Below are 17506 nucleotides of genomic sequence, written 5' to 3'. Positions count from 1 at the left end.
TAGCCATGATTGATTTGGCAGCACCAGTGAGGATAGAAACTGGATGAAATTATGGGAGAAGTGTATGTGATCTAAACACATGGAGAGAGCAGAAATAAAAGCAGTAGACTCTTGTCAGTGAGGGAGGAGAGGGGTCAGATACCAAGGGGAGAAACAGAATTCAGACAGTAAGAGTGACTTCATCAAGTTCAGCATTTGAGAAGAAAAAAAAAAAAAAAAACAAAGAAAACAAAACACTGGAAGAAAGGTAATGGATGAAATTGCATGGGCGATGGAATACTTACTGGAAAAGATCCAAGAGAAGCTGAAGACAGTGGAATAAAGACTGTGGTTAGAAGCATCAGCCTTCAAGGGGGTCGGGAGGTGATGAAGTTCCAGAGGTCTTGATGTGTGGAGGCAGGGAGGTGAGAACGCTCCCGCCTGAGTTCCTCCCTGTTGTCTGTGCAGGTGCTTTCCAGGGTATTGGCTGGAGGGAGGTGAGGGAAGGGGGAGGCTTGGTCAGAAAGCTTGACGTTTAGAATAGCCCCTGAGAGAAAAGGTAGGGAAAATTCACCAAGGAAGCACTGGCTGAGATCTGATTTGGAAAAAGCATAGTGATATTTGCTCATTCATTTACATGTTGATGTACTCGACTAATATTTATCAAGCATCTCCTGCGTCCAAGGACTAGCAATGAATAAAAACAGAAATCTTCACTCACTTGGAGTTGGGGGAGTAAGTAAGAAACTTATTTGTGTACAACTAGACCATCTACTATGGCACTCTGTCCCTGTTCTCTGACTTTTTCCCGACGGGGATTACCGTTCTTATCTTTGTAAGTTAATGTTAACTTTAAATGAGCTGATTTATTTTTTATTATTTAAAAAAAAATTTTTTTTTAATGTTTAGTATTGAGAGACAGAGAGAGACAGAGCATGAGCATGGGAGGGGCAGAGAGAGGAGGAGACACAGAATCTGAAGCAGGCTCCAGACTCTGAGCTGTCAGCACAGAGCCCGATGCGGGGCTCAAACTCACAAACTTCGACCTGAGTCGAAGTAAGACGCTTAACTGACTGAGCCACCCAGGCGCCCCAAATGAGCTAATTTATTTACTTTTAAAGTTTGTTTATTTAATTTGAGAGGGAGAGAAAAAGTATGAGTGAGGGAGGGGCAGGAAGAGAGAGAGAGAATCCCAAGCAAGGTCCACACGGTCAGCTCAGAGCCCGATGTGGGGCTCGAATTCAGGAACCGTGAGATCATGACCTAAGCCGAAGTCAAATGCTTAACTGAATCACCCAAGTACCCCAACCTAACTTATTCTGGAAGCACTTTTTAAACCATAAAAGTATCCCCGGGTGATAACCCATGACCGAGATCTTGAATAAAGTGGCATAGTTGATGAGTGGGATATATGGACTTAAGACAAATAATAGAAAAGAAAAAAATGCACATTCACTGCAGGATAAAAAATTATTAAACATAAATTATGAATGAGGATTAATATCAAGCGAGTGCTTCTTTGTGCCTGCTAAGTTTTATATGTGCCTAAAAACGATAGCACCGCAGCTCAGCTATCGAGGAACGGGAAGAGCAGAGTCCAGTCAGGGATGCAGACGCCTGGCCAGGGAACGCTCTGCCAGTGCATAAATGTGAGGGTAGGGACCCAGAGACAGAGCTATGAGGCCACTGAAAAGTGACTGGATCTCCCTGGTGTCGCCAGTGAAGTCCTCACAGCTAACCGTGCTGAGGCTTACTCTTGAATAATGTGAAAAGAAACGAGTGAATCGGCAGCAGGACTTACAATCACACGCTCTATTTCCACGATTGTATTATGCAAAGACAGGACATTAAAAGTCCTGTGTAATAAATTCGACATTCCTTGCCATAGGTTTCGACTCTTCCACCCCCCAAAAATGCAGGTCCGTGGCCAATATATATTTCATCCTCACGGCTGAGGCCCCACTGGTCTCCCACCACCATTCATGGAAAGGGAGGAGACCAGATAAAATAGTGTGAACAACCACCCTTCAAACACAGAGACAGTTTTGTATTGAATCGCCTCGGCAGACTATCCGGGTCTCCGTGTTCTTCAAAGTATTTCATTTAAATTACCATTAAAGTAAAATTAAGTTGGTATTAACCTTGTCTGTTCAAATGATGCCCCTGAAAGGTAAGCACAGCCTTCTGACATGCATGGAAATGAAATGATGAATTGATACATGTACCACTTGGGATGGATGGAGTCCTTCTAATGAGTGATCACCTGTGGTGTAACTGTATTGATTGTGTTTGTACATGTCAAATGAGGCTGGCAAGGATGAACTTGAAGAAATCAATCTTGGAACTTGCTAGGATAGCAGCCTCCTACTTTCGCAGGTACTAAATCATGAACTTGCAAAAAAAAAAAAAAAAAAAAAAAAAAAAAAAAAAACCCATACACAAAAAACCTGCAAAGTTTGTAAAGTACCAATCTCTTCTTGACACTATTTGGTTTGCCGAAGGATTTCTTGTCAACTTAAAAGACAAACATGTGCTCAGAGAATGATTTGTGGAGGACGAATCATTGCAAGAGTTCATTTGGAGACCCACGTGCTTTCAGCGCTGTCCTCTCGATACCACGAGGAAGAGTTGTTTCCATTTCTACGTACTTTTCTTATAATTACAAAAACACATGGAGGGATCCACATTCTCCTGCCCCCTCTTCTCACACGATACTGATGAGTTTCTGGGCCTCTTTCTTTATGTTGGATGTAACACTGGTAAGAAGAAATGTGTGAAAATGAAGGTGATGAAGTTTATTTTTTTATATTTTTACTGGGAAACGTTCCAGGTCTGTGGGCGTGTTCACAGGTGGCTGTACACACGCAGCCCCATCCTCGCACACACACGCACTCAGTGCAACAGTGTGGTGGCGTGTGTCATTTAGCAGTTGTAGGCTGGAACAGCCACACTTGCCCTCTCGTGGCGTTGGGACTTCCATGCGCGTGAAATACCGTTTGCATTTCAGGAGGAAAACTTCCTAAGGCAGATTTGGGGAGAGGAATGCTGTCAGAGCAGATAAAATGATGCAAGGCCCACCTCCCGAATTTGCTTCCCCGCCACGACCGAAGGGTGCCAACGCCCTTGATTTCTGAAGAAAGGCTTCTGTAACCTGGGGCTCCAGCGTGCAGGTGGGGTCTTATTGACCCAGCTCTCTCCTTATGCTAGGGAAGGATCTTTTCAGGATGTTGGGTTTTGTTTTTGTTTTTTTAATTTTTAAATTTTTTTAATGTTTGTTTTTTTAAAATATAAAAAAAATTTTTTTAACATTTATTCATTTTTGAAAGGCAGAGAGAGACAGAACGCGAATGGGGGAGGGACAGAGAGAGAGGGAGACACAGAATCGGAAGCAGGCTCCAGGCTCTGAGCTGTCAGCACAGAGCCCGATGTGGGGCTCAAACCCATGAACCTCGAGATCATGACCTGAGCCAAAGTCTGACACTTGACCAACTGAACCACCCAGGCGGCCCTGTTTTGTCTTTTAAATAGGAAAAAAATAAAAAGACATGCATAATGTCTCCATCATCCTGACACAAGAGCCTGGCTGAACAATGAATCTCTTCCTCCACACAGTAGTGAAACAGGTGGTTCAGGGACACGTAGACTTTACAGTAGCAACAGAACAGCACCTACTCGCCTGTCACTTCCATTACTTTCGTTGCTTTCAGTTCTGTGTTTATTTTTGAGAGAGTGAGAGTGTGTGCATGAATGGGGGTGGGGCAGAGTGAGGGGGACAGAGGATCCCAAGCAGGCTCTGCGCTGACAGCAGACAGCCTGACACGGGGCTGGAACTCAGGAGATGTGAGATCATGACCTGAGCCAAAGTCAGATGCTTAAGCGACTGAGCCACCCAGGGGCCCCTCATTGCTTTTAACTCATGATTTTAGACCCTTTCAAAAACACCCTCGAAGGACAGAATATCTCATATATTGACTTTGCCAGGGATTCCTGTTTGTGAACATCATATCATCATATGCCATGTTGGGCTAAAAAGCAAACTCACAGAATGACCACTCTTCTGTGATGATCTGGGCTGGAACACTCCGGTGAAGAAACTGAGACACAGACTCTGTTGGCGGTTACATGGACCGTCTGCCTGCAGTGGGCAAGAGGTGTTACAGACTGTAACAGGAATACAGGAGACTAGCGTGCTCGCCTCCTTAGCGATGTATCTCAGTTCCTATCAGTCTTGCAGTCACCCTTTCTCAACCTTTCGCTCTTATGAGGAGGAAGGTATGGCTCACCATGGGAGGGGCCAAACATGAGACCATTGCCTTACATGCAGGGATTGTATTCTGAATCTATAACTTAACACATGGCTTTTAGGCAAGACATTTTAAAGGAATCACACTAGATGCATCCCGTGCTTACTATCTCAAATATTACATCTAGCAAATCTCGGGAAGACGAAACTTTCACCATGATGAAAGACTTCTTGCAACATTCTCCCTTAACTCGTTGAGAAAAAAGAAAGAAAGCAATGCATTTTACTTGGTTTCCCAACTTACAGGCCTATTAATTACTCCTAGTCTCATTGATGAACAATACTGCAATGTTAAAAAAAAATGTTTGAGGGGCGCCTGGGTGGCTCAGTCGGTTAAGTGTCCGACTTCAGCTCGGGTCACGATCTCACGGTCCGTGAGTTCGAGCCCCACGTCAGGCTCTGGGCTGGTGGCCCAGAGCCTGAAGCCTGCTTCTGATTCTGTGTCTCCCTCTCTCTCTGCCCCTCCCCCGTTCATGCTCTGTCTCTCTCTGTCTCAAAAATAAATAAACGTTAAAAAAAATGTTTGAACTCTTAGACGCTCAAAGATTTTCCATCTCTCCTTTTGTCTTTCACCTTAATGAATATTATAAATACTTGAAGAGATGATAGACAGTCAGCTCCTTGAATGAAGTCACATTTATATGGGTTAGATATCAGGCATATTTTTATCGTTTTACAAACCAGCTGAAGGGCTGGGCCAAAGTTTTTCACTTCCAAGTTTTGGATCAGTAAAGGCGTGAAACTCGTATTTGTTTCTAAAAAGCAGTCTGTGTAATTATTGCGGCTACGGATTTTCCATTTGGTCCAATATGTCGGTACACTTAATTTTTTGTTTAAGTATATCAGAGTGATAGTTGTGAGAGAATGGTGTGTGTGTCTGAGTATATACACACTTTCTAAGTGAAATTAGTACTGAACTTGACCTCCTCGAAGGCAGCTAGGAACTAGTACTGATCAGCCTTGGAGACACTGTGGAGTCATCCCTCAGATATAATCCTAGGCTGGGCAGAAAAGTAAATAAAATAAAACTTGAGAACCCCCAATAAGGTCTAAGATTTCAAAGAGTAGGAGTATTCACTGGAGCATGAAACACAGGTTTCACTTTCCGTTTCACTCAGGTAAGAATAATGACACCAGCAATATATTCTCATTAAATCGTGATAGATTATAATGGCAATTTCCAAAATGCAGAAAATTTGGAGAATGCATAGAAGCATCAAGAAAAACAATAAGATCACCTCGAATCTGCCTATCAGACAACCCATGTTGACATCACACCTTCTAGACCTGTGTCCAGTGTTGCCCTGGGCGTAATTTCCTTAGAATTCTAAGAGCTGAATGGAACTATACCCTGCTCTTCACCAGAATCATTAGGAGAGCATTTTTCATGCCACTGAAAGATAACTGAATGGTGAATCTCAAAAATAAAGATAGAGATTGAAAGAGGGGATTAAAAGCACCGCTTCATTTAAAAAAATTGTTAATGTTTATTTATCTTTGAGAAAGAGAAAGGCAGAGAGCGAGTGGGAGAGGGGCAGAGAGAGAAGGAAACACAGAATCTGAAGCCGGCTCCAGGCTCTGAGCTGTCAGCACGGAGCCTGACGTGGGGCTGGAACTGACAGACCGCCAGATCATGACCTGAGCAGAAGTTGGCCGCTCAACCGACTGAGCCACCCAGGTGCCCCTAAAGGCACTGCTTCATTAGGTCATGGATTTTGCTTTTGCGTGAGTGTGTGCATGCGTGTGTGTCCGTGCGTGTATGTGTGCATGTGTGCATGATATTTAGGGAAAGTGTCACATTCAAGGCACTCATCATGTGGATCTTATGTTTCAGTTTTGATGGAATGTGAAAATTAACTGGTAAATAGATTTAGGACCATAGACGTCAGTCATCTGGAGTATAGGTTACTACTTGTGCAAGCAGATATCTCATAATAATTCATTTCACTATTTTAAACTTTTCTCATCGAAAAGCAAAGCAGTACACCAAAGACTTTTTGGAACCGTTACATCGCCAGCGTCCCTTTTGCGCATGCGCCATGCTTGTCCCCACCCCCTGCGTCCCACCCGGCCATCCCTACTTACTTGTCCCGCATCATCTCGTATCAAACTTTTAAGTATAGAAGAAAAGCTATGGATTTCCTTACAAGCTAAAACTCAAGTTGCTTGTCCTAAAAACCTAAATGGACTCTTACTATTAATTTCACAACCACATCTTTTTCAGTAATGACCTTTCGTTCGACTATAGAAATAACTTTACTGTTGAAAAATTGAATTCTACAGCTCAGTGTCTTCATAGTTGAATCCCATCGAATTCCGACTTCCACCCTGTTTCTCTGCTGTGTCCTTTCTCCCTCTCTCTGCTGTCCTCATTCGTTTTACCTTTTTGTTTTCCTTCCTGACGGACTTTCTGTTTTCCTTCATTCTTCCTCTGCTCCTGCTCTCTTTCCATTTGTTATACTTTTATGCAGTAAACTGGCTTGAATGTGTTCAACGTGTCGAATTGCCTGAAACGTGTGCACGCACAGTTTGTGTCTTCCCCTGCAGCCCCGAGGCTTGTGCATTAACAGCCATGATTCTGCTATCAGGAACCAACATATCAGTGCCCCAGAATCTCTGTTACAAACCCAACTTCTCCTCTACAGACAGAACAACAAATGAACTGAAAGCTTCACCAACCTTGGAGAGCCTTCAAGGTGCTAATGTCTGACAGCTGAGAATCTTTGCAGGCTGCCTGGCAAAGCAATAAAAGCCTTAAATGGTTTGGGGACCACCCAGTCCCTGCTTTCTAAAGTATTCATGAAATGGAATTACGATACCCACTACCTTGATATAATTTCTAGTTGCCTCAAGCTCTCTCTGCATTCAGTTTGACCTCCTTTGCTACTTTTGACATTGATCTATTCTTGAGATTGTAGCTATAGGCTTTATGTTTGAACTTGAGATTAAAGTCGGAAATAAAAGTCACCGTAATGTCTCTGCCTGTACGTTGACGGGCTGCTGTGGTTGTGGTCGTTTGTGCTAATCCGGGTGGCCGCTGAAGGGTCCACTTGGAAAACGAGATCTTGCACGACTTGAGTTGGCATGAAACTACAGTAGGAGATTGTAGGAAAAGGAGGACGAAAGGAATAGTGTGGTGTTGACACTGCTCCTGAATCAGACAAGGAAAGCCGAGAGTGTTGCCTTCAACGGCCACCTGCTCTTTGTATTTGAAATGGGCTCGTCCAATAAGTTCAGCGAGAAATGACCAAATCCATTTTTTTTTCCCTTTCCATTGGGGACTTGCTAAGATGCATGGCTGGGTTTCATTTCCATTACTGTTTCCAGTCTGTTTGCTTTACTACGAAGTAGCATTGTTTATTTCTTCTATGCCCCATTCAGGATAGTCTGGACTATTTTTATTTCTCTGTGCTTAATATTCTATATCCCCCTGTGCCCTTCGTGGCTCTTATCATGATCAGCACTTTCCAAATGGGAATAGATTTCTCTTGCTTCTTCTCTCCTGTGTTTCTTTTTTCACCGTTTCTTCTCCTCCGCTTTCTCCGGGACTGTCCTGCAGGTATTCAAAATAAAATGAAAGCTGCCCAATAGGAATGTCATGCCAATAGGAAAATATACCTGTACCACCCGGACGTTAAAAGCAGGGGCAGGAGGGAGAGGGAAGCAGGAAAAGAGTCTGAGAACCTGTTGCCTTGCCTTTCGAGCAAAGGGACTCTTTTCTCGAGCTAATTTCTACTTAGAAACAAAAGGTTTTTCAGACAACACAGAAAGAGACGGGGCTGAATGATGCTCCAATTTGCATTTCTGTTCACATAATAGTCTTGTTCAATTGACTAGAGACAGGTTCTTTTTTTTTCCTTGTTACAAACAGAAGCACCTGTTCAAAAATAGTTGAATCAAATTCTATTCACAATTACTGTTTTTCTCAAATTTATCTCTGATAACCAAAGAAATAATTTCTGAAACCTATTCATTTTCTTTTCTTTTTTCAGATCTGCACTGAATAACTTGAGGTAATATGGTAATGGTAAGGGAACATTGTCAGAAGATGTAGTTTATAATCTAAACTCTATCTCATTAGCTGTGTGATATTAAGTAAATCATCTAGACGTCTTGGTCTCCATTTCTTTTCTTACAAAATTAGGAGTTTGTATTAGATAATCTGTACTATCCCTGTCAGTTAAAAAAAAAAAATCAAGTTTGGTTGTCTTTCACCTTTATCGTTCAAAAGCTGTTTTTCCTGAAGCAGAATGAGTCTGTAGCCTGGCCTGTTGTAGGAAAGCGACTCTCATGGAAATTTCCAGCACCACGATTGAAGAGCCACATTGTGAACTCCTGTTTCTCAGACTCTGGGCTACCATCTGATGTGGCTGACAGCAGTCTAGAATACTCATTGGTGCTTTGGAAATGTGGTTCTTTACTGCTGAATTCTGTGGCATCATTCCTTAATGGGTTGTTAGTGAGGTCAGGGACTGGAAATGAGAATTACATTGGCAGTGATTTTAAAAAGAGGAAGTGCATTATTTTATTTTATTTTATTTTATTTTATTTTATTTTATTTTAAAGTTTATTTATTTTGATGGGGGAGGGGCAGAGAAAGAGAGAGAGAATCCCAAGCAGACTCTGCACTGTCAGCACAGAGCCCAATGCGGGGCTCAATCCCATAAACCAGGAGATCATGACCTGAGCCAAAATCAACAGACTGAGGTCCAACCGACAGAGCCCCCAGGCATCCCAGGAAGTGCATTTTATTAAAAAAAAATGGCCACTTAAAGTAGTGATTCCTCATGACACCAGACTATAGGCTTTTTGAAGGCATGGAAATAATTTTGTTATTATTATGGTACATTCGGTGTCAGGCACTCAGAAATCATCCATAGGCAGCCAGTATATGCGAGATTGAGAAATGCTGAGAATTCTGATATTTTAAAAACAGTCTCAAAGTAATGGTGTTCTGAAGGCGAGGATAATTTTTTTGAGCTGTGAAATACGCACTATACCATTCATTCTGTGGAAAAGAACAAATATAGTCTGCTGTGGATTTGCTTATCTCTGTGATTTACCTTTCTGCTTCCCTTCTCCCCTCCCCCACCTTACTGTTCCTTCCACCTTTGCTCATCTGTTAGGAAGGGATGCAGGACACCCAGGTGAAGTGGGCTTGCCACCCCCACTGCCCCCGGCCCTTCCCCTAGCCCCCAGCTCACTCCTGTGTTCTCTCCATGACTCAGCTCTGGCTCGCTTCTTTCTGGAACCCTTCTTGAACGGCCAGCCCGCTAAGATGCCTTGCGGTGTGTTTTGCACAGTATCCCGACCTTACCTTTTCCAGTAGCACTAGTCAGACTCGTTGCTAATATGATGGCTTCATTTGTACAAATTAGGGAAGTATATGCCCAGAGATGAGCAGTGCTCCCTGGAATATGCCGAATATGACAGCTGGCGACACTTATCAGTGTTATCACATTTCAGTAGAGAGCCTCCAGCCTGTTCCACTTGTTTTTCCCAATTTTCTCCTCTCAGGAACGCCACTTTCCCCCACAGTGATTTGGGAAATACTTATTCTTGCTACTGCCCAACATGCTTTATAGCCAAACAGAATCGTTCTCCAACTTCCCTTATTCCAGTCTCCCTTCCCCACCTGGCTCATAGGCTCGGGAGACATGCTACCCAGCTGGCTGCCCTTCCCTCCTTTGTGCAAGGAGCTCCTGTGGCAGCCAGATGGCCTCAAGGTCAAACCCAAATCTCCACGCACGGGGTCCCTGGCCAGTGTGACTTCGGGCTGTGCTCCCAACATCCCTTGCTACAGATAACTGCATTTTCTTTTCTAGACACACAACGTTCAATTTATATCTCTCCCATTTTGAAATGGTCACCTCCTCTTGTTTCTTCTCATCCTTTAGGACTCAGGCCTGAGAAACTTTAGCAGCCTCACTGTATCCAAAAAGGTAATTAGAGAAAGACACACACACACACACACACACACACACACACACACCTCTCCGATGGCCAGGTTTCTGATACGCTGGAAAACCGCACTACAGACTTACTGAGGCCCATGCACATAAACATAAGATAACAATACAGGAAAGAAAGTGATCTCGTTGGCTAGCTTAGGCATATACTACTTGCCTGGAGAATGGGATAAAACAAGTTACTTTTTCATTTCTTTCGTATTTATTTTTGCACTCAAAGGTAACTCATCGTTCCCTTTTGAATTCACTGATAATTGTGAGATAGATTCTCCCATCTAATCCTGCGACAGTAAAACACACAGCCGGGAGACAACATTGATATGGTCTGCTGGAAGGATCCTACTAATTCAAGTCATGTGGGATCGCATAATGAATGTGTTTCCAAATATTCTAATATTGCACAGTAAAACACATCTGTAATATAAATTTCAAACGTTTATAATAAGCTATACATTGCAAGACCTCTTGATATTTCAAATAAACAAGGGATACATATTTGTCATGATGTTAACAAGTAGACGTTCGAGCCATACATTTTCACACATATGCTAATTACTATACTATGAATAGCCAATAATTGATTAAAAGGTATTTTGCAGATGTTACGTCTGTACAAATACATGATCATCAAAAGAATTTTAAAAACCCAATAGCTAAAGGCAGAGATGGAAAAAAATAACCACACTCCAATTACTTTAATATAGGAACAAAAGAAACATATTTCCTACAAAACACGAAAACAAAATGGGTTTATTGCATTTAATGACACCATTGCTGATATTACTGGAGTCATATGTGGGAAAACTGCCTTTTACTCACAAATGTGGGAGCCCTTCTGTTACTCAAATGGTGTCAAGAAAGGTGAGTTGGTAAGTGCATGTAGCTCCAAAAATAAGATAGTTTTGAAATTTATGAAATAACTAGGAAAATATAGAGTGCTGATCCAACAAGTATAATACCAATGGGAAAATACTGCTGACCGCTTTTAATCTCTCCTTTGATATGTTGACGTATGTTAGGTCCATCCAGCTATAGGATCAGGTGAAGAAAAGAAGAAACTCCTCTTTTGTGCACTCTTTATGCTAAATGTTATCACATAGAAGACTGATCTATCTACTATCTAGTAATCTATTTATTCATCCATCTAGACACCTATTATCTACCTATCATTTATCTATCTATCCTTTCAAACCTGTACGATAGTGATTATTCTCCCAATATTACAGATGAAGACAGCGCAGAGAAAGCCCATCATACCTTGCCCACGGCCACCACAGCAAAGTGGGAGCTTGAATCCACATCAGTGTATTCCCAGGCTAATACCTCCTGAGGAGTCTTCTGTTTTTGTGTCTTTGCAGTGGTGACCACATTGTATCATAATGGGCTTCCTGAGTGCTGTCTTCTCCAATAGCCTATAGGTGGTAACCTAATTATTAACATACCCGTATCCACTAGCAACATGCCTGGAACTTACAGGCCCTCCCCAGATTCATATTGAGTCCAACTGAAAACATACTACCTGTGCTGGTTTAACTACAGTCTAATCCTGGATGTTCCAACAGTCTCAATCTTGGAAAGGAGGACTTGGATGAACTGACCTAACTACGCTGCCAGCTCTTTTCCAGTGTCCTCGTTGTTAAGTTAAACATCACCTGATATTAATTCACTTCACAGGAGAACAAAGGAAACTTTCCCCTCATGACTTTTATGTTGGCCAATTCAGTTTCCATTTCCTTTTTTTCCACTCAAATATTTATTTCCCCAACACTCAGGAAAATTTTATTTCTCCTGTTTTCCAAGCAATGGCAACCATTGGTTCAGCTTGTAACAATCTCATATCTTCACTGTGGGCGAGTGCGCTTGAAATTCGAGACAAAGTAAATAAATTCTATTAGCACAAGGTTGTTATTTTTATCATTCTAGTCATACATGTAAGGAAATGTTACAATTCACAGTGAATGTTGCTGGCATGAATACAGAGACCACAGTAGAGAGAGATATATTTAAACTGACAGGTGTGTTATGCCCTAAGCTTTATCAGAACATATGGGGGGAAGGTCCTCTTTTCACCAGGGTTCATTGTTCTGGCTTGCACAGTAATTATTTTCCCTGTAGCTACCCCTCCCCCCGCAGACTACTAGAGTAAAACTGAAGCTCAGGTAAAAATGATCACCACGGCCTGCCTAGGAACTTGGAGTGCCATAATCCTGGTTCTTACTGGCCACCAGTCCGTGGCTGGAAAGCATAGCACTTGGAGCCACAGAGAGACACAGAAGAGTAAATAAACACCTTTCTCCTCTGCCCCGTAACTAGCAAACCACACTCTTAGCACAAGGTGAGGGTATTAAGCTGACAGGATATTCCATTGTGTCCATTGGGATTGAAGCCTAGAAAAAATGAGTTTATCTCCAAAGTGAATAAATGGTTAGAGCAGAGGTCACCAAACGATGGCTTCTGCTTCCTTTTGTATGGCTCACAAACAAGAATGTTCCTTTTTCTTTTTCATGTTTAAAGGGTTTGGTAACAATAAACAAACAAACAGGCGTCTTTAAGATTTTTAGATGACTACATTTAATTTGGCTCCAATCTACAGCCTAGACTTTTGACCAAAGATTAGCAAATGTTTTAAGGTTTTGTGGGCCACATACATTTTTTTGAGTTTTCCCCCCAACCCCTTACAAATGTAAAAATATATTATTGTGGGGCAAAAATAGAAACACATGTGTAGGCCAGATTTGGCCAGCAGGGAGGCCCCTGCCCTCGTGGATGGTTGACTCACACAAGAGAATGGAATCACCACATGGAGAAAAGTACTCTATCAACCACGAATTCTTCCCAACAGGATCACCTGCTTTGGACTATTATGAGACTGAGAAATAAACATCCATGGTATTCGAGCCAGGGTCCAGACAGTTCCAAGAAGAACATTCCAAGCAGAGGCCCCGGCTCAGGAGCACATGTCTAGCATTTGTAGAATACATAGGAGGTAAATGTGTCTGCATTAGAATGACCAAGATGGAGAATATGAAGATTTGAGGCCAAAGAAGAAAGAGGCAACTAGATTTTCATAGGTTCTCATGGATGATTGTTTGGTTTGTCCTGAGAGCAACCCAAAATGGCAACCCACTAGAGAGTCCTGAGTTGGGTAAGGCACAATGTTACTCTGGCTGCTGCACTGAAAATGCATACAGGGAATCAGTGGTGGACGTTTGGGGGGGGGGGGCGGTGGGGGGAGGTAGAAGACTGTTGCATCACTCAATGGAGCTGGAACTAAATCACAGCAAAGGATAAGGTGGGGCCCACAGCACTTGCTAATGGATTGACATGGTGCACGAGAATGAGGGAGAAGCTTAAGATGACTTCACATATTTTGTACTGGGTGAGGTTGATAATGAATTGAAGAAAACTGGAGGAGGAATAAGGTTGGAAAACATTACGGGCCCAGTTCTCTGCATCCTAAGTGTGAGATGTATATAGGACCTCAAATGGAGGCGTCATACTAGCAGTTGGATAGAAAAGTCTGGGGCTGAGGGGAGGAGTTAAAAGCCTCCCTCTCTAATCTAGACTTTTTTCCGCAGAACCCCTATTTCACTGCATAGGAATATCATGTTTTGTTTGCATTATTTTTCTCTCTTTCTAGGTTGTTTACTCGTTGAAGGGAGGACTGGTTTATTTTTAAATAATTGTGTGTCCTCTATAGTACATGGCACAAAGAATGTGTTTCGCATGAACAAATGAGTGTAGATATGAGTCTACCAACGCCAGAGACAGTGTGTCCCTAAGTAAAGTTCCCAAGCTTGTGAAATACAGGTATTGGCCACAGAATGCTTCTACTCTGAAACACAAAACATTTTTTTTTTTAAACGGGGAATAGCTAAGGCCTTCAGAAAATAGTGAAGACTGTATGTCTAAAACATTCACACGAGTTCTCAGGGCAATTTTAGTGCTAACTGGAGTTTAGGATTATTTCTATGGAATTGTGACTATAAGCATACATTTCTATTATGTGAAAGTATTAATAACGATTACATTCCATACCCGAGTTTCATGGAAAACTACCACCAATAGAGCTTTTATTTTTTTTTTAATTTTTATTTATTTATTTTTTAATTTGAGCGAGAGAGAGAGAGAGAGAGAGAGAGCATGCCCAAGAGCCAGGGGGAGGGGTGGGGGAGGGAGAGAGAGTGAGAAAGAGAGAGAGAGAGAGAGAGAATGAATCTTAAGTGAGCTCCACAGTCAGCATGGAGCCTGCCACAGGGCTCCATCCAAGACCCTCGGGTCATGACCTGAGCCGAAACCAAGAGTCGGACACCTAACCAACTGAGCCACCCGGGCGTCCCCAATTAAGCATTTTATTCCCATTCTCACCCTTGAGATTTACTTGCGAACGTTATGTCCACCTAACTGTAGGAAAGTAGCCTGAATTTGTTATTTTCCAAGAAAAATCACAATAGAAAATTGGAAAGGGGACAATCACCATCATGACGTATGATAAACGTCTGAATGTCTGCTGAAATAAATTTACAAAGTGTGCAGATCACCTGCGGAATCTATTTCTTCTGTCTGAGACCAAATCAATGCTGTATTTCACAAATGAATTATAGGCTACAGCTTTCCTTAAAAAAATAAATTGCACCAGATATTAGATGGTATCTTTGGATTCACAATTGCACCTCGGCATCTTTTTTCTAGCCTCCCAGGGAGCGATGCCAGGGGCCTTAAAAGCAGCGTGGTATTTGGCCTCGTCGCACCTGTGAGTAGGCTGCGGTGGGTGGAAATGGACTTCATGATTTAAACAGATTACCCAGGAAAGGGATCTTCAGCAGGTTAAAGCAATTACTTAGTTTTCCTGGTTGCGACAGATTTTCATTGTTCCCGAACATAGCCCTCCCCGCACAAGGGAGGTGCGTGTTTACTTATTTCTTCTCTTCGGCAGCTGACTTCTCTTTCTTCTTCCCACCCCCCTCAGACATCAGACTTCTGCGCCCATCAGATTCCTGCCCCCACCGCACCCAGCCCCCCTCACATCCCCACACCCACCGCAACGCCAGCCAGCAGGCTTACAAATTAGCAGTGCTTCAAATTCATTTGTAGTTTGTAATTTTAAAATGCTTCTGAAGTTAAAAAAAAAAAAAAAAAAAAAGGTTCGATCATTGACTGTGAACATTCTTCATTTCTAGTTCTAGTCCGTTGCGGAGACAGGGGTCTCTCTCAAAGGACGATCTCCCATTACATAGAAATTTTACCCAATCTTTCAGATTCCTGGAGTTTTAAGAGTAAATGACGCCTGTCAGTTTGGCACATGGGTTTGCTGTATTTCACTTCTGACATGCGGAAGCGTCAGAGGTCCCCATACGGATGCCTGATTTTTTTTTAATTAATAAATAAAGAGGGAGAGAGGGAAATGCAAACTGAATATCAAAATCCAATGAATATGACAGTGGTAACTCAAAACGTTAACCGCAGTTTTCTCTAAATTGAGTTTCAAAACTTCTTTTTTCTTTATCGCCAGTGGTCTGGGCAGAGCTCAGTGAAAGAATGACATTCCGTGCCTCCCCTCCCCCCCCCCGCCCCCGCATTTCCTTGGCCACGTTGGTTTGGGACAAGATAGATGGTGGGGGCTCGACGTACAAGAAGCATCCTGCAGCTCCCTGTCAAACTAAAAGGTTTAAAAAAATGGTAAGGGTAAAAGCTTTTAAGGACTGTGACATAAATGACATTTGATGGGGTAGAAAGCCTCACTGTACATACAGCTTCTATTTGAGACTGGAAGATATTCAGACCAGGTTTTTCTAAAATATGTTTTAGCATCTAAAAAATGACTGATGGGATTAGAAGTTGGGTTAGTTTTGTCTCTTAAGTTCACAATCAGCTTTTTTTTCCCCCCAGATACTCAAATGTCATCTATAGTAACTAACTCTGCTCCTTCTTTATTTACATTTTAAATGTGAGTGGCATTAAGGACTTAGAATGGCCTCTGACCTGTGGCACAATCTGTAGGATTTGTCCCCTTGAAGCAATATTCATAAGCTCTAATAGGATAGAACTCTATTTTCTATCAACATCACCTTGACAGATATGGACTCCAACTTCATTTATAATAGAGCATAGAGTATATTTAAGTGCATGAATAAACACTTAGAGCTAAAAATCATTTTCTTCACCTATGCTGCAAATGGATCCAGGGATTTGGAAAACAGTCTCTTTACTCCCTCTCTTCTAGAACTCAGGGGCCAGGAAAAAGAAAACACAAACTGGTTATATGATTGAGTTTGAGCCACAGATATTTTGGTCCCTGATTCTTAGCCTATTGTTGAATGCTGCCCTCAATCTGATAGCAATTTAAAAAGCCCGGTCCAGGGGCACCAGGGTGGCTCAGTCGGTTAAGCGTCTGACTTCAATTCAGGTCATGATCTCACGGTTCATGAGTTCGAGCCCTGCATCGGGCTCTGTGTTGACAGCACGGAGCCTGGAGCCTGCTTTGAGTTCAGTGTCTCCGTCTCTCTCTGCCCCTCCCACGCCCGTGCTCTGTCTCTCTCTTTCTCAAAAATGAATAAACACTTAAAAAAATTTTTTTGAAAAAAGCCAGAAAGCACCAATGCCAATCAGGAGTAGGAAAACTAGAAGTTGTTTTCAGCTCAGCTCATCAAAGAATATGTAAGTATTTTTCAAACATTAATCAGCAAAAAGGGACTTTGATTCACAACAGACATGATCTGTTTAAAATGCAATCAACAAAGACCATGAATAACAGGGGGTCCCCCTCTTTTTCTAATTCAGCGTACAGTGATTGGATTTTAGGGGGATTCACGCTCATCGCACTTAGCTCGGTATGCCTGCATCGCCACGTAGAAAACTCCCATGTCCCCGTGGTGCTCTTCCTGACCCACTCATGCACCTGCTCAAGGCAGTAACAATGATTAATTTCAGTATCCTAACCTCTGTCTCTGTTTTGCTATGTCTCTCCATGTCTCTCACTTCCTACCCTCACCTCCACCCATTAGCAGTAAAAGTTCTGTCTCCTACTTGACTGAGAAAATTTCACTCATCAGACGAAACTTTAAGTTCTCATTTTAAAACTTGTGTGTCTAAGGGTGTTCTATCCTCATTCATCCCAGACTCCTATAAGCAACCATCTGACATTTTTGAATGAGAAAAGCCATCTCACCTCAAAGGTAGTCCTCTTACAATTCTGGACCTTTTCTAGGGGTCTCCTTCCGAGTGAGAATGAAAGAATCACTCACACGGTTATGAA

General features: G+C 42.4%; 1 long non-coding RNA gene across 1 annotated transcript in view; it reads right to left on the bottom strand.

Moving 5' to 3' along the window:
* Positions 1-234: 234 nt before the first annotated feature.
* Positions 235-17506, bottom strand: part of LOC132666659 (uncharacterized) — a 62899-nt gene continuing 45627 nt past the window's right edge. The window contains exon 3 of the long non-coding RNA XR_009604763.3: positions 235-466. This is a non-coding gene — a long non-coding RNA (uncharacterized LOC132666659). The remainder of the gene's footprint in view (positions 467-17506) is intronic.

Source organism: Panthera onca, chromosome B2 (genome assembly GCF_046562875.1).
Source record: "Panthera onca isolate mPanOnc1 chromosome B2, mPanOnc1 haplotype 2, whole genome shotgun sequence".
In the NCBI taxonomy this organism is placed as follows: domain Eukaryota; kingdom Metazoa; phylum Chordata; class Mammalia; order Carnivora; family Felidae; genus Panthera; species Panthera onca.
The sequence above is the reverse complement of the archived record's forward strand: the minus strand, read 5'-3'. Positions and strand labels throughout refer to the sequence as shown.